We start from the raw sequence: 19,300 nt of genomic DNA, 5'->3' as shown, positions 1-19,300 counted from the left end.
CGCGAGTTTACCTTTAGCTATGCTATTCTACTCGAAATTACATTTCCTCGATTAGTGTGAAGCTACATTTCGGGATAATTAAAGCAAGAGGAAGATGAAAGCTACAGCAACCACCGGCACTAACCGCGACAAGAGAAGTATAATAGAGCCACCAATATCAATAACAGTACAATCCACGAAACATCCACTAACAGTTATTCAGTTAGACACAAAAGTCAACGTAATGTATTTACAATCGACTTGACACCAAAACATACACTTAATACAGAGCCAGAATTACGTGCTGTTATTATTTACAATGAAGTAATCATTTACATGACGATTAACAGAAAAGGAACTGGATCATCATTCCTCACAAATACCACTGAGAACACATTAACTATATGATTACCAGTAACACCAAAACCACATACCCAATATCACCCACAAAGTATCACAGTCACCTGCTTTGATAACTTGGGAAGCATTACGAGGTCAATCACATACATCAGGCTCCAGAATCGATCAAACATCCCGACACAACCAATTAGAACCTATCACCACACTTCGCCACATGCACAACTATTTCTCCAATAGCAGCCTTATTGGAACGTCGAAAAGCTGAGTCGAAGTGAATTGGCCTACCGTCCTATTAAGAATTAAGGCCATCCCAATTCCTATAGGATAATATAGCCTGGATCATTGCTCCTCCCACCAGTTAGAATACCATGAGAAGTAGTTCATCACAGGTTCCTGATAAGCATTTTATATCGTTTCCCTGAATAATCATGAGATGACAGAAGGGCTAGCAGCGAGGTACTGAATGAGGGTAAAGTGTAATTTTGAATCAATCCTTGACTCAAACGTGTACCTCTCTGTGGTGAATCTCTGTTAAGTGAATCATTACTATGGGCATTGGAACCGAATATAAACCTCATCAAAAACTTCTACCATTTACCACCTCCACGTCACAAGTACATACTGTTCATCATACCTTTCTCAAGGCGCTGACAAGGAGAGCTTGTTTAACAATCAAAAACTTCTTTAGTTGGTGATCATTTCCTTCATTCTTGTGACCTTCATGTGTGATTCAGGGGAGATATTGAAAGGAGAAAGTAGATGTTTGTAGTCACTCTTAGGGGTGAAAGGGTCAAGTAATTACCAACAGCAGTTATGCCTGGCTTTTACCAATGCGGCATAAGCAAAAGCAACAATACCATCAATATTCAGCAAACAAAACAAACAATTAAAAAACCTGATTGCCTTTGAAAACAATTTCAAGCTCCCTATAAAAAGATCGCATACAGAATAGAACCTTAATCACGTGGTAATTCAACTAAGAATCGAAATATACAGATTGAACAAGGGGACGTCATAGGTCACGAGTGCAAACTGGATGTCTACATACCTTCAATTGAATTTTCTTCCTTCAAGATGTGGCATTTAAGAAAGGGATGATGTCATAATTTCTGAAAAAGAGAAAGGCACAAACAAAATTAAATCGTAAAATGGTGTGAGTGATGCATTATATGGAATTGGTATATTCTAACTTTCTCCATTCTTTTCAATATATTATTAGGACTGATTGCCAGACTGACAAGTTACGTGTGCAGCAGAGGTACATGTTGTTGAAATATGAAACACCAACCACGATCTATAGATATTGTTTGCTTGTGAGTCGCACTTCTCAATATTTTATTGAAATTAGCAAACTATGTACAATCCGACAGAAGTTATCAGGTTGTTTTTCTTTTCAAACAACAGTCGGTGCGTAACAGTTAGAATAATGCATTAATAAAAATTTGCATCGAACTGAATGAACTCTGGTGCAAAAACAATGTAAGTTTTCCTATTGAATGTGACTTATAGCAGAAACTGATTTTTGCCAGTTAAAATCACACGAAAATTAGCCTTTTATCACACAAGGATCCTATTTTTCAAAGCAGATATTTTTAAAGTTACGGTATTTGGTATTTTAGAAGATTAGCACAGCTGAAAGTATTTTTGCATGACCATTTGGGCAGAACCACACAGTTAAAAAAACTTACATCACGGTTTTTGCATATTGAAAGTTCCAAGGTTAATCCCTCATGCATTTCATCTTCAATCCGTGTCAATATTTTAGTTGACTATGTAAATGTTTCTTTTCATGCTAAAGTTGAAAACTCGATTCCCGGATTTAAACACGCGCATGCGATAGACACCAAACCGATATAGGATCTTTTCTTTATCGATTCCTTTTCCCTCTTATCGGGGTATTCTTCTACTTCCCCAGGAAACGGTCAACTGAAATCATTACGTGAAGAAATTACCTAAGTATTGTGAGATCATAGTTCACAAATAATCTCTATTTTGGAAACGCGCACGTGACAATTAAAAGAACCAAAAGAAAGATAAAAAAGAAGCAATAAGTTTTGTTTTGAATCACAACTCAGAGGCAACATAATCGCAAAACAAGTTACTGCTCACCAACGTTCGCGGATCTTGAATACTACCTCGAAGATTACGGTCTAACTTGTCTTCTACTCAAAAAACGATCTTGATCACACAAGGTCTTATCCTGAACTGAAGCGCTAACTATAATTTTCTGTCTAAAAGGAACTAATCACTGAAGCGTCAATCTAACCAGAAAATATTTCGTAGCTTCTATCGGAAGCGGTGACATTTAGCTTTAACGGAAGCATTTACAGATTAGTGTCTCTCTTGTATTTTACCAGCTTCTGATCAAATCTTTCGTTGAATCCTTCAAGTTTAGGATGATTTGGCACGACATGTTTGCTATACTGCTTCTTTAAATGTGATTCGGCTGATTGCCGACAAAATACGTTATCACAGAGTTGAGTACTCAAGAGCACCAGAATAAAGGTAAATAACGAATACTACAAATCTTACAATAAACCAGGATTAAGAGAAAACTTTTTCCTTGTAAAGGAAGTCTTCATTGCGATATACAAATATTTTGTCAAGATTGAGAAAAATAAAATTTTACTTTCAGTTTCGTTTCGTATGTTTCAAATGAACGAGTTCTCTTGCTGGAGACAAAGTGAAACATTTACTGATCTAATACTTGCAAAATGAAGAACTCGGCGGGGAAGTTGAATACGGAGAGTGAAATCCTCAAATTCTTTGTCCACCTTTGTTTTAAATGAACTTCGAAAGTTCGTTATGAACTACTCAGTCAATGAGAGTTATATCGAAAATTGAGCGACCCTTTTTCCTGTTTGCTCATCAGTCGACAACAGATCGTTAGTCACACGGAAATTTCTTCTGAATATATGTGTACATTTTTAAAGCAAGCGTAAATTCATCCGTCCGGTCGAAACAGAGTGAGAGAGAAACAGAGAAAGTGCTCCATAGTGTTCGTATGAAGCTAATTCAATCTCAAAATATCACCGCTTGCAAGTGATGATCACATAGTAAAAAAGCTTTGAATAGACAGTATGATTATAAGCGTATGAGAAATTATGTTTCAAATGACCTGCAAGAGTTTTCATGAACTACTCAATCAACTGGAAAGTGATGACAAACTTACAGAATCAGGGCAATCCCAGTTGATGACATATTGAGACAGGAACGGCCAAATTAATGGCAGCAACGGGGAAATTTTTTCTTTATTTGAAAAAATTTGTAGAGCAAAGATACGTTCATTAGTCCGATCTAATCAGAGAGACAAAATTTTACTCTTACCTCCTCGAAGTGTTCTATGAACTCAAGTAATCACTGGTTGCAATTAGTGATCCTATAATTAAAGTCCTACTACCAAACGCATGACTCAAAGCGGAAACTGATTTCATAGGGAAAGTAGCCGTTTCTCATGAAAGGATCCTGCTTTTCAAACTGGCTAATTTTATCCGCAAATTTTGTTTGGTATTCTACAAGATTATAATTTTCAGAAAGTCATTTTTCATGATCATCTGGGCAGAACCACAGCAAAATAACTGAACAGCTTGTATATTGTAAACTCAAAGATGAATCCTTGAAGTGGTTCATCTGCAGATTTTAGTTGATTTTCTCTCTTACATTTTTCCATCTCTCTGATAAGTTGCTTTGTTGTATCCTTCACGTTTAATTTGAGTTGGTGCCGCATTATTTTGAAACTATGAGACAATACTTTTTAAATATAATTCCCAAAATGCGTTGTTTGTTATGCACCCAAATGCAAAGAAATTAAGGTATCTGACGAAGACTACAAAATCTAACGAGAAATCAAGAGTCGGAGAAGAAAACTTTTGCTTGAAAAGTAAGTCTTAATTGTAATATACAAAGATTCCGTAGAAGATTGGGAAATGCAACGTTTTACTTTCCGTTTCGTTTGCATAACCTCCTCAAAACTATTTACGGTTTCCTGCATTAGCATGGAGCTGTCGCCAATGTAGATCACAAGACAGCCGTTAAGAAAATTCAATCGTCACTGTCAGAGTAAAACAGAGCTATTTCAAAGCATACAATGATCACATAGGCAAAACGTCCTGATTTTATCAAATATCAGTCGAGAAACTTCGCTAAATAACCGCAAAGCCATTCATGGCTAACTGACTGAAAAGGTTTTCAAACCTTGCTGCGAAATGATTGAAAGACATCTAACAAAACCTTTCTTGTTGCGAAATGATTTAAAGATATCCAAAAAACATCAAAATGATTCAACTGATAGGACTCCTTTAGAAGAAAGTAATTGTGTTTCCACTGTAAAAGTTTAAAAAAATCAAGTTCTCCAGCTGGAAAGTTAAACGTTTACTGAAGCAACAATCTCAAAACAAACAACTTTGCGGAAAGTTAAAAAGGAAAATTTTTAATCTAGTTGTGTCGAATAACCAAACTTGAATTCCTCTCAAATTCCTTGTCCACGTTTTTCGCGAACGAACTTTGAAAGTTCTTAATGAACAAATCAATAAATTTGGAAGTGACGACAAACCTAGAGGCAAACTATTTCCCGTTTGCTGATCAGTCGACAACAGATCGAGACAGGTATGGTCGAGTTCAACGTAAGCCACGAGGATATATTTTTTGTATATGTACACATTTTCAAAGTAGGCACCTGAAATTCGTCCAGTCACATCAAAGAGATCAACTGTTACTTTTTCCCTTTCTAAGTACTCTATAGTCATCGTAAAAGGCTGTTTCGATCTCGGAACATCACTGATTGATGATCACAAAATAAATAAGCTTTAAATTTACAGTATGATCATAAGTGTATTAAACTCCACCTTCAGTTTAACAATAACAGAACCAAGTAAAATAGCGATAAATGTTACATTTAAGGCTCGAATAGTAAAGCAAGTTTTCTCACCTTTCATCTACCAGAGCCGCTGTGTACCAAAGTATAATCGCAACGTGGAAATGCTCACAGACCACAACGTATCGTGGATCAGTTCATGTCGCATCAAAAGTCACGCGTGCATGCGGTCGTGAGTAATTTCCATGATAAAAGATTTACAACATTTCGAAAGAATTTTCGGGAACTGTCATGGCTGATGTTTTTCCGCGAAATTAAACAAGGTACCATTTATTTTGCAAATCCTCGCAAGGGTGAAAACTACCGTAAATGCAGAATAAAGAAGACATCACAGACAACGATAATGATGTATGATGATGAAATACCCGAGTCAAATCTCTAAACCTACCCATCTACGCCTTCTTTCTTTCTTATTTTCTCAGTTAATTTTATGCATTCTTCCAGAAAAGCCCTTTTTTACACTTAGATTTAACTCTATTTAAAGTCTTTAACGGTCAGATGAGCTCGAGATTTGTATCACTTCATAATTGATGACATGGATGAGGGCAAGATCGAGAGCGAATGATCTAATTGTTTCAGTCCAAATGTATTAGTTCTTAAAAAAGACAGGTCAGTGTTTTTTTGTTTATTTTATTTACAACGGCAAACTGTTAAAGTGTTCAGTTTACCCACTATCTATCACGGATTAGACAGCGAATAGCAAAACCAATCAGATTGCAGTATTTGTAATAGATCGCGAGTAGCTCTAAACTAAAACCAGTTAGTATATACCACACATTCAAGTAAATGGCGCTTTGGTATTTGGTGATATGGATCCCGGATCCATATCACGGAAAATTTTACAGCTGCACATTTGTTGAGATTGACAGATGTAAACGAAAAAACCTTATCACTTGGTACCAAGGGAAGGTATAAAATCACTGAAGAAGGTAGTGCTTTTGATTAAAAAATCACTGCGGTTGGTGACAAACTATCAGCCTGCGATTTGAATGAAGACACACTTATGGTGCTTGGGTTAACAAGACATTCAAATCATTTCACCCCTCGATCACCATATTTTACTGAAATCGCAGAGATTTTAACCAGCCCTTAGGCAAATATTCAACGACATTCTTGATACGAAACCCGAAATAAAAACCTGAAATACGAGACTAGATATTCACATTCTGGCTTCGTCGGAAGGAAGCGAAAACTTGAAGAGGAGTAAAGAAAAAAAAAAGGTGCGATACCATCGCAGACAGAATTGATTCAGAGACATAAATTTTGTCGAAATCCTCGTTGGGCTGAAAGGAAAACTTAAAATCCAAATATTGCCCCAAGCAATTGCAAAACTCACCAATATTTAATGATTGTAGATACATGAAAATCATATATGTGCACTGCGGTGGAGAAACGAATATAAGAGATCCTCGCAGCTATAAACACAAAACTGAACTAGTAGTTGAAAACAAGACCTGACAAAAATTCAGGCCCGTACGGAATTGAACCGCAGTGAATGTTGTCGTGTACGGTCTTCCATCGAAAAAGTATATCTTATCACAATTTTTGGTGTTTAGTATCGGTAAATATTTTGACGAGTTGTGACATATTTTGACGATCCCGCAAGGCGAGTCAAAAATACAAACTATGAGTAAAAATACATAGTGATACTACACACCAAAACGTCCACTAAGTTATTTAGTGTCCAACTGCCTTTATTTCATGGGCAATTCTCAAAAAGTGGGAAAATGCTTTTTACAGGACAAAATAAGCAACTGTACAATATCACAGGAAATCTGTACTCGATTTGCCGGTTATTTGTACTCTACTTAGTGCAATTGAATAATAATGACCAACTATTGGACGAGATTGAGCATTACAAAATTTTCAATGCCGGGGTCTGAGTTATCTGCCGAAGCCGAAGGCCGAGGCAGATAACACAGACGCGAGGTTTGATAATTCATAATATAATGCTAAAACCGAATTCAGTAACTGTTTTATCATCCATTTTTGGAACAACTTGCAAAATAAGAATCTTATCTTTGATTTTTTAAGAATTTGAGAACACTTCGCGGACGAGGGGCTTTGAAACTAGGCAGAGTTTAAACTCGACATGAGAACCTAATTTCTGCTGCAGAAATTGGTTACACTTCATACGCTATTGTATATCGACTGTATGCTACCAACCAATCAGAGTTTCCATTGTAACTCTAATGTAGAACAATTTTGCTTCCACGCGAAAGAAACTAAATGCCACATGCAATTGCAGCACATGTTACGAACCAATGATGCTTCTATGAGGGGTCAAAAGTGGGGTCTCAGAGCTGCAATTTATGTACCAGGTTGAGAAAAATATCATTTTTTAATTCTTTTTTATTTGATTAACAATGTTCCTTTTCCACATTATTTCCCAAAATGGCCCGCTGACAATTTAAGATGATATTCCTTCTCCCTCAGGCTAACTTGTGCACAACCACGTATGAGCAGAATATCATTTGCAGGAAAAGACACGTTTCCAAGGTATTACCATTGGGAAACCATTATTTGCAAGGTACATAGGCTTTTGGTCAAAGGAAAAGAATGACGTATTTATCAAATGATGTCGACAAATTGTACTCACTAATATGAATATAGAGTATTCAGTGACCCTTAAATCGCCCCAGGGTTGGTGTTCATCTCGTGTAGCATTCCTTTAATGGTTCCACGTTGTACGCGGGATCCACCATAATACCAGTTGTTCTGGATATCCCCACGATGCCCTCTTCATTAACAGATACGAAGATATAAGATTCTTAAGGAGCGAATACGACTTGTAAATGGTTGAGAACAATTTGAATCATGTTTTTATTCGGTAATCAAGCAATTCCGAATGCATTCTGGAATAAATAAGCAATAAATTGTAATAATCATTGCTATAATTATTCATTACTGTTTTGCAAGAACCTGTGGTGGAGGGGGTGGGGGGAAGGGGTAAACTCCTGAAACATGATTGAGTGATCATTTATTCTAAATTGCAAAACAAATACACTCATATTGCTTGTTAACAGAGTAGATAACATTTAAACTTTCTGTTCTAAATTTCAGCTTTTAATTCGCACTGAAATAAATCAACATGCTGTCAGCCAAAGAGCATTCTGAAAACTGAAAAATTTTCCATGTTTGGTACTATTATAGGAACCGAAATAAAACAGTAGGCTGCTAACAGAAGTTCAATCTTTACTCTAATGTTGCTCATTTCAGAGAAAAAAGGCACCAATTTTGCTTCGCATAGACAGCAAAATTCTAAGAAAGTTAGCAAACCTATTGAAACTTTCATTCGATTTTTTTTCTTCATGCAGACCACGGATATTGGTTGTGAAGGAAAACTGTTTTAATTTAAACAAATTGGTTGGAAGTCAAATTATTGTTGTTCCTCAGCTCCAATGCAAATCTGGCCTTAAACAAATGGTGGAGAAAATGTTTGAAAAATTGTAAGTGAAGGGTCAGAGGACTGTATACCTCAAACTGATAGTAGGCTTATTCTAGACAGAGCTGTCACTAAGCGGCAACAACGAGCTAGCTCATTTTATTATAATTGCCTAAGTATGAAAATATTGAAATTCTTTTGAAGAAATTTGCATTGCAACCATTTCACAAGCAAATGAACAGAAGACAGTGAAATGAGGGAAAGTGTGAACTTTACCATATGATAGAAAAAACATCACAGAATACTTAAGGGAAACTTTAATTGTGCTACCTAATTTCCTCTATTGCCTTTCATGTTTTTTATCATATAAAATTTAATCAGTTGTAGGGTTGGCCTGCAATGTGTCAAATTACCAGTGTGGACTTGATTCTTCTCAGATGTCAGCTGGAAAAAGATAGATACTAAAAATAGATGTCCATAAGAAAAAGTACACATCATCAAAAAAATTCACACTGAAGTTGTGGTGTGATTGATTTTAGAATGACAGATCGAGGTATGAAACACACTTTTAGCTTTTCCCTATTCACTAGTAAGTTAAATAGATTTTGGATTCTACATTCAAACTGGGTGAGATTAAATTTAATCATATCATGCTTCATTACGCTTTTTTTTTTTACATGGAAAGGTATAATTGTTATAATTATAGCTTCACAGATGTTTTCGTTGCCGTCGCAATCGACATTCATATCAAAGTTTCATTTAATATAGAATGTTTCAAGAACTTTCTTACTTTCTCTTCAATGCCATTTACTATTTCTGGAGCAAAATTAAGGATCAAGCAGGTTATAAAAAAATTAATAACTTTTGATTCAAGCTATGTAACCGGATGATCAAGCTGAAGATGGCTAGTCTCAAAAAGGAGTGAACTCCACTGTAACAATTAGGCGACTAATTTGGAAAGTTGAGCACTTGGTAAATACACTTTGGCTTGCAATTCTGATGATTACAGTTTGCTGAGGTAATTGAAATGTCAGTCCACATGCAGGAACCTTCCACATGACCCGTTCAGTGATATGCTATGAGATAACTTTAGAAAAATGCTTTTTTGTCAGTAGAACTATTGTAAGTACAGTACCACCTAGTGACAAAAATTAATGATTTCCTGAAAGCTTGAACATTTGGGAGAAGTTATGGTTGTAAATGACCCTTTTTTTTCAGGGATGCATGGGGTCTGATGATCGATTGTAATTTATAACTTTGTATTAATTGTAACTGTTTACCATATCTGTTTCTCTGTACCTAAAACCCTCAAAAGTTGAAGCAGGTGATGTCGAGTCAATAACCTGACTTCCTTTTCTTGGAATTGTGTGATTACATAATTTTGCTGTCTAAGTTACCACATTGTAACAGGTAATGTTATTATTTACATTGCATTAAATAATCTTGCTCAAGCTTTCATTAATGCATGGTGTTTCTTTCCAATGCAACATACCCAAACTAAACATTGATATAAGGAATTGGCCACAAGATACGAGTTTTAAAGTGTGGGAATCTGGAAGAACAAGGATCCTCCTTTAATTGGGATTGAAATTAATGGGGGCCCTCCTATTTTAATTCATGTTTTACTTTGACCTTCCTCCCCATCTGTAATGTTTAGGACACAGATGGAGAGAACATTTTTTGTATTTTGATGCATGAAAGTTAAATTAATTGTGTCCACATAATGCACAAGGCAAGAATAAGAATGCTTTAGCTTTATAGGTTGATTAAAAAATTAAACTAAGAGAGTTGTGCAGATAGTTCTTTAGTGCATTATCAGTACAAACCTGGTCTAAATTGTACATAAAGGTTATTGTTCCTGATAGGCCAACCTTATAAATTAGTTGCGAAAAGTTTTTGAACCTGTTGTCATATGAATGTTTGACTCAATTTTTCCTCACCAACCTAAACTGAATGAGTAGAAACTTGAAATTAATTTGTTCTCCTTTTGAGGTGTGCATCAAAATTTGAAAAGTCATCGCACGCTTGAACATGCAGTGTGTTTTCAACAAATAAAAGTTGGACTATGACTACTGCAAACGACTTTACTAAGTGCCATACAGGTACAGGGAGGTGTTGCAAAAAAGTTTGCCTAACTTTTCATTAACACACATTTCCTTTAAGAATCTTGTTTATCCAGCCTATGCTGAAATCTAATTTTTCAACCAAATTTCATAAATTCTTTTGAATATTCTTAGATCTCCTAGTATCAGTAAATATTCATGTAAATAAGATGATTACATGAAATCTTGCAGATGAATGGTACATTATTTTTCCCTCTGATCCTCCTAACATTTTATTTTGTGTAGGGATTGGTATTGGCGGTAAAATTTAGTTAAAATTAAGGTTTTTTGTAACGCCTATGCATCAAGTTTATGTGATAAAATATTGTATCCTTCTTAAAACTAGTTTATCAGAATGAGAATGAGCTACCAGGCTCAAGTATGCCTGATGATAGTTTCCATGTTTGAAGAAAGTCACTGCCTTCTAAAATCCTCAATTCCTTTCCCCTGACAGCCCGAGCTCGTCAAAACATTGCCAACTCAGGAGTGATTAGCAAATTAATGAAGCAAACAAGAGAGCCTTAATTCCCACATGCACCCTTCTTAATCCTGTCAGCTTATTATAGACATGACTCTTCAAACAAGGCATATATGTGTTTGCCACAAATTTTCCATATCCCTGACTAATTATTTTGTAATGGTGTTGTGGAAAGTGGTTGGGTTGAAATACAATAGGTACAAATACAAAGACTTGCCAGTAAATGGTCAAATGAAACCTAGTTACATATCACTAAAATTTGTTGTTGCATTTCATGTTAACATGTTGCAACAATTCACCTTCCAGTAAATTCAATTATTTGCAAACATGAGAAGACACCATCTGAAACTTTATAACCCATTTAATATAGCCAACATCGACTCAACTTTTAAACTTAAGACTGAGAAAACATGATTGATGCAGGACAACAATGTATGGCAATGAGTTTGTGCTCTTTGATTTACAATAACACAAAGGGGATCAGCTCTGCAAATGATCATATATCTTACAAATAAATTTTTATTATTCTTATTGGATGACAATCTCTACTATTAAATCCTTGAAATATTATCATATTGTAATTAGTAGATATATACCCTTGCAAAATGAATTCTCAGTTTTCTGGAATTCTCAAAAATTCCCAACTCTGCAAATAAGTTCTGATTTGAAAAGCTTGGAATTACTGGGAATTTCTGGGAAAGGAAGACTCCAGTTGTGTGAGGACTTGAAATTCCTAGGAATTCTCAGCTATACAAACTACCTATAATTTAAGAAGGGTGGAATTCTTGGGAATTTCTGGGAATTGAATCTGAGGCAATTTAAATACCCTGAGGTCCAAATTAATTCCAAGAAATTCTCAATACCTTGAATGGGAAGGTTTTAAGAAGAGGGGTAATGTTAGAGGCTTAAAACTTTGGCTCAATAAAAGGTATGCTATACAACATTTACCAAGCGATATACATACATGTATATGTTTATGACTTAAAGATCATGAAATTTATTATTCAAACTAAGTTTACAGTAAGTAAATCTCTAAATTAATATGGATTTTCTCATGAAGCAGCAGTCAATTATGTTAAATGCAAATTGCCAATTAATCCAATGTATTCATATCACAGATTTGCTTTCTACCCTCAAAGGACTCTTGGATTCCATAATAATACAAGTTTTTATTGTGATGCAAAATGTCTCATGATCACAGATGTGCCAAAATCATCAAACATTTCCTTTCATAATCTAATTTCTTAAATGTCCCAATCACTGAATCTCCCAAAAAATATTACTTCTTTTCATTTTGGTGTGAAATACAGGTCCTTCTTTATATAAAAAATGAAAAGTGCAAGTCACGCTTCAATAATAACAGCTCTAAAGTTTATTTGTTGTTCTTCCCTGTCTGTCAGCTATCAACAAAATTGTTTTATACTTCGGACAGTGCATAACCATTTGTGGACCAGAGTTCCAACGCACCTTTGTAATCGCATATAGTTGCTTCTGTCTCTTGTACAAATGTTTCTCCTTTGTGAGACGCGCTCTCCTCTGTTGGCACCACTGCTTTAAGTTCAGTGGAAACGACAGACTGAGGAATCGAGATAGCGGTTTAGGTACTGATACACTGTGATCATCTATGTATCTCTTATACTTCCTAATGTGGTATCCTTCTTTTTTAAAAATAAGGATAAAAGACGATTTGTAGTTGCATTCAAACTTGTGATTGGCTTGTGTTATTTCTCACCTTTGCCATGAGCACAACTCAACTTTCGGCCTCAAATCGTGCATTTGTTGTACGATCGATTATTTCTACACAGTGTGAGCTCACATCATTACTTATATCACCGTCAGCACATGGATCCAATGTGTCCATCGTCCAGAAGCAGAAAAACGGTCGGAGTAGTCAAAATAAAGTTGTGCGCTTCTCTTGAAAGCCAGCGGTTCACTTTACTAGCCAATGAAAAGTCTTAAAAAATCCACGTGATCATGCTCGTGCTCGGAAACAAAGAAGACTCCATTTGGCGCTCATCTTTGGAGTACTTTTCATCTCGCTCGTGTGTGAAGTTATTTCTCTTCTCAACTGTTTTGCCTAATATAACATTTCTAAAGAAAGGTTTTATTGTGGTTCAATGGGAAAACGAGAACAGCGTGAGCGTTGTAAATGAAAAGAAAGTCGTTGGCGCCGTGGAGTTAAAAAAAAGAAAAAAAGTCGACATATTGGTACAAACAAGGCTCGAGTGGCCATTTATGAAGCTATAATTTTGAAAGTTTGTGGTGAGTAAAAATTGCGATATTCTTTACGTGATCAAAATCTTATCAAAGAATAGACATAAAGGCTTGAATTAAGCTTACATAACGCCCGGCGCAACTGAAAACTAGAACAATTCTGAGAATCGAATCGATCACCTGCATGCTGCAGTTTCTTAAGCTTATGCTTTACAATGAAATAAATATATCAGTAAGGTTTCAAGATTACTTTAGTCACATTTTGGGAACATTCAAGACTCATAATTATGAATCTTGTATTAATACAAACTGTGATTAAACAAACCTTATTACATAAAGAAGCCCTCCTTGGTAAAAACAAAATACTGTATTCAGCCCTTTTTTAGTAAAATCTATGGTTAGATATACTAACTCCAATATAAAAGTCATTCAATATAACAGAGATTTCCCAATCCCAATGCACTTTGTTAAATTGAGATTCCAATGAATGCTCTTTTCCTTATAGCTATCTAGGGCCTTGTTTGTGCTTTTAATATATATTCATATATATGTATATATATTTTTTTCAAATTCAGATGTCATGGAATCCAGATACAAAATGGTTAAGCTTCTTGCAGACAACCTAATTCAAGGCCAACAGGGAAAGCTGTGAGCCCAGGAAAAAAAGACAAACAGCGGCTAAGTCTGCAGTTTAAGATAACCTCATTCTAATTTACTGTTACAGTTACAACAAGATTTTAATTAAAAAGTAAATTGTATCTAACTGTAATTAACCCCTTCACTCCCAAGAGTGCTAGGTCAAAATTTGAGAAGAAATCTTTGAATTTCAATGTGCAGAATCAACAAAAACAAAGAGTAAATCATGAAGGTGCTGCTTTACAGCTTACATTTGAGTGTTCACACACAAGAGTTTTATCCAAATACTACATAAAATCAAGTCAAAGCCTTCTCTGGGAGTGAAAGGGTTAAATACCATTTGTATCATCCAAAAATAAATGATTCATTTAAAGACTATTTTTAGACAGATAGTATTTATTGCCATAAATGTAATTTAAGATATTGTATTTCATGGAAAAGAATCAACAGATTAGGACTATTTCACGTGAATAGCTGTAATTGAGGATTAATTTATATGAAGTTTTCAAGAAAATAAAAATGAATCAAATTCCATCCTGATATTACAACATGTTGATGTCAATATACAATCAAAAGTATTTTACATATAAACCTTAATTAAGCTTGTAAATAAATTTCATTGAATTTTAGCTGGGATTTTCCAATTTTCAGTATTTATTTTATATTAGTAGCCTCAAATTTTTGCTTAAAATTCCCAGTAATTCTCTAACATTCCTAGAAATTCCTGATATGTTTTTGATTTACAGCTTTTCAGGGAAAGTCATTGGTGCTCTGAGTTGTAATTCCTTGGAATTCCAAGTCCTGTTGGCTATAAACTGGGAATTTCTGGGAATTTTTGGGAATTTCTAGGTTTTTAGAGCCAGAATTGTTAAAGTTTGGAATTCCTAGGAATTCCTAATCCGAATTTAGCATGAAAATTCACACCTCTAATTCCTAGGAATTCCAAAATCCATTTTGCAAGGGAAGTCATATGAAAAAATATTAAAACTGTTATAATCACACAGTTGGTCTTTTTCCTCATTGCTTATATACAAAATGAAAACAATTAGATAATTTTCATATACAAGTGAAAATTTGCAATTACTGTAATTGGTAGACTGATTTTTTTAGTTCATTATCAACTGCTACAAACTAAAAATTTATTTTTCATTCAAGGGCAAATGAAAATAGTGGTTTTGATTAGAGTGATTTCAGTAAGCCTGGGTATTGCTAATGAATCACATAAAAGTTATAAGATGCTAAATGCTTTGTCATCTTTTGTTTCTTTGCATGTTTAGGGTGATTTTCATTTGCCCATGAAAGAAAAAAATTACTATTTAGTTTGTAGTAGCTGATAAAGAACAAAAGGAAACAAAAGATTCACATTACACCACAACTACTAGTTACCCTATTCTTTCACTGAAAATGAAAATCACTCTAAACGCTCTCAGGTAATTAGTATTCACATGGAATCACCCTATCCGATTAACCAAACTGTATCAATAACAGCATACTAGCCTTGTAACTCCAAAGTATACTAGCCCTGTACTTGAAATGGAAACAAACAAAATGTCCTCTGTGTAAGATGGTGATGCACTATTTCATCAAATATATTTCATTATATGTGTTTATACTTCAATGGTCATTCCCCTAATGGATTTTTTAAGGAATAAATAAGGATAATGTTTAAAAATTCCAACTGGCAGAAAGCAGATCAGTTGGCTACACTACTTATACAAAGCTCAGACGAGGAATTGAACTTGGGGAAACCGCGAACAAATCCAGGGAGTACCAGAGTGGAGGGCTTGAGGTTAAAGCAACCGTGATTAGCAACCGATTTAAATGCTTAGCCGATTCCGTTTGACTTCTTTTCTCTAAAAAGAAATGGTGGCCAGTACTTTATTGACTTTCATTGCCTCAACGATGAATGTTGTACCAGCATCACCAAAGTGGTTTTCCATTAGGTTCAAATACTCTAGAGTTTTGTTGACTTTAATAGCTTCTGCAAATGACTCTACACCAGCATCCCCGATGCGATTGTTTGATAACTTTAAAACAGTCAAAGTTTTGTTCACTTTAATAGACTCAGCAAGTGAAGTTGCGCCTGTGTCAGCAATGTTGTTGAAGCTCATTTTCAATTCTGTTAGGGCTTCATTAACCTTAATTGCCTCAGCAATAGAAGTAGCTCCAGCATCACCAATGGCATTATTTGACAATTCCAAATCAATCAAAGTTTTGTTGACCTTAATGGCCTCAGCAATGGAAGTAGCATCAGCATCGCCGATACCACTCGACGACAGCTCCAGGGCCACTAGGGTGTTGTTGACTTTAATTGCTTCAGCAATAGAAGTGACACCAGTGTAGCCAAAGCTGTTCTTCCATAACCCCAGTTCTTTAAGTGCTTGGTTGATTTCAATCGCCTCAGCAATAGCAGCAACACCAACATCACCAATATCATTGTTCGACATCTCTAAAACGGTCAGAGTTTTGTTGACTTTCATTGCCTCAGCAATGAGAATAGCTCCAGTGTCACAAATGCCACAGTTGGACAACACCAAAACGCTCAAAGTTTTGTTGAATTTAACTGTTTCTGCTATGGATGTAGCACCAGCATCACCAATATCATTGCTAGACAACTCTAAAACGGTCAGTGCTTGGTTGAATCTCACTGCTTCAGCAATAGAGGTGGCACCAGCATTACCGATGTCATTACAATTCAGTTCCAAAGAAGTCAAAGTTTTGTTGACTTTTATTGCCTCAGCAATGGAAGCAGCACCAGCATCACCGATGTCATTGTTTGACAACTGCAAATCAGTCAAAGCTTTGTTGACTTTAATTGCGTCAGCAATGCAAATGACACCGGCATCACCGATCCGATTGCAATACAACTCCAAAAGAGTTAGAGATGAGTTGACTCTTATCGCCTCGGCGATGGAAGCCGCACCAATATCACCAATGTCATTGAAACCCACTTTCAGATCTGTCAGAGATTTGTTGATTTTAATTGCCTCAGCGATTGAGGTGACACCAGCATCGCCGATGCTATTGTTCATTAACTCTAGGACAGTCAGAGTTCTGTTAACTTTAATTCCACTGGCAAGAGAGATAGCACCATTATCACCCATGTCATTGAAATTCAGCTTCAATGTTGTCAAGGTCATGTTGACTTTTACTGCCTCTGCCAGGGAAGTAGTAATTGCTTTTCCTAGAGCACGCCCGGATTTGATATCGATGCTTTGTAGTTGGAAGCCACGACCAAAACAACGAGCCAACTCTAGATGAGCATCACTCTGCTCTCTTGTGCTTTCTTTGATTGCTTCCAACACAACGTACACACCATTGTCTCCATACTTGTCTACTTGGCCTATTAGACTCGTGACAAGAGCCATCGCTTGTTCAGGGCATTGCACGGCTAGAATGCTGCATGCGAAGAAGAGCACCTCTTTTAGCTCATTGAGGTATTTTGAGTCAGAAACTAACTCATCGCATGTAATTTCCTGATCTTGAATTTGACAGCAAATGTAGAACGCTGCAAAGCACTGTTGAAAACTTTTGTGTAAAAAGGCATAATGAAGACCAGGTCTCAGCTTACTGCCGCTGGGCTGAACAGACAGAAATCCAAGCTCGGGTAAGTCACTACCATCATCTCGCAGTTTGCTTTCCTCAACGTTCAAGTTGTCGTCACGCAAACCATTTAGGGCAATGGAGCCAAGACGTTTCAGTTGCGATTTGTACACGTCTTTGAGGTCATCTTCAGTTTCTGAGAGTCCTTTCCTTTTCCTGTATCTTCTTAAGACACATTGAATGATTTCAAGGTACAGGTCAGCCCTTTTTTCTGGTAGAACCCCTTCAAACTCCTCACACAAAAGGCAAAGAAGTGCAGTATTTAAAGGGTTGGCCGCCATTTCCTTAAGGTGTTCATCATGCAACATCCTCTTCCACAGCTTTTCAGCCAAATCTGCTCTTGTTTTGAAGTACTTGTCAATGAATTTTCGAGTGTGCTTCTTCGTAAATCCTTCGATCTCAAGCAGGGTGTCGCAAGATTTTCTTACTTTGATCCCCACTTCTTGCCTTGCTGTTGCAACAATGTGACATTTCGGGAGCACTCTGCCCTCAAGTATTTCTGAAAAAATTGGCAGCTTACTGGAGGGTAACTCGTCTAATCCATCCAATAATAACAAAATGTGGGACTGATTGTCACGGATGAACTGAAAGAATTCCTTCCTAACTCCTTCTTGAGTGTCGCGAGTAAGAAGTTGTTCATCAATAGCATCCCAAAGATCAGACTTAATGTCACGACATTTCAGCAGTAAAACAGCCTTATATCTTGAAAAGAATTCTTCAGGCTTTTGCTTCCTTGAGGCCCATTTGTAAACAAAGTATTTGCAGTAGGTGGTTTTTCCCACTCCTGGCTCTCCTTCAATTAACACTGTTCTTGGCTTTGAACACTCTTCGTGCGGGTCAAAGAGAGAAGACACTTTGATACCTTTTTCAGTGACTGTTCCTCTTGTTTTCTTCCTTCTCACCACCTTGAGCCTGATAAAGATTTCTCCAAGACGAAACTGGAAGTCCTCACACCATGGAAACGGTGCCAACCATCCCTCACGGGTTTTGTACAATTGTTTAATCACATCGATGATATCATCTGGATCAAAAATACCTGAAAAAGAGTTTGGAAATAGCACTGAGTTATAAAATAGCTATGGACCTGAACACTGGACGTGCAAGAACATATCTCTTAATCTAATAAAAATTCTGATTTAAGTTCATTTGAGAAAAAGATCAGAATTAAGCTTCTATTTCATATTCTACAATGACAATAAAGCAGTTTCCTTCGCAACAAATTATCCTAATAAATTTAGAGAACCACCTGAAACAGTGATTCACATCACAATAAAGCCCAGATTAACTCAGCTAAAAAGAAACAAGTAATTTAGTGTAAATAACTTAGTTAAAAACGTAATTGCAGGTTGTGTGTGGGTTTGTATGCAGAAAATGGAGCTACGCTATCGGTGGAAATATGGTGACGAGAAAACGAGAAGAAATTAGTTGAATGAAAAGCGCTCGTTCATAACGTGGGGATTAAGAGTGCCGATTTCGAAGACAAATTTCTGTTCTGGCGTTTTCTGGCTTCCCGAACTGCCTAAATGTGAGGAAAGGCCGCAAACTACCGTACGTTGTTTAGAAGGATAGGGAGATTAAAGTGTCTAGCGACTGGTTTGGATGCGTCCTTGTCATTTCTTTCTGTCTCGCGAAGGTGTTCTCGGAATCGATCACTTAATCGTCTTCCTGTT

General features: G+C 36.2%; 1 pseudogene; it reads right to left on the bottom strand.

The window, feature by feature from the left end:
* Positions 1 to 19,300, bottom strand: part of LOC136281745 (protein NLRC3-like) — a 37,308-nt pseudogene that overhangs the window by 5,927 nt on the left and 12,081 nt on the right.

This window comes from Pocillopora verrucosa, chromosome 6 (genome assembly GCF_036669915.1).
Source record: "Pocillopora verrucosa isolate sample1 chromosome 6, ASM3666991v2, whole genome shotgun sequence".
NCBI lineage: Eukaryota > Metazoa > Cnidaria > Anthozoa > Scleractinia > Pocilloporidae > Pocillopora > Pocillopora verrucosa.
This window is presented reverse-complemented; position numbering and strand designations above follow the sequence as displayed.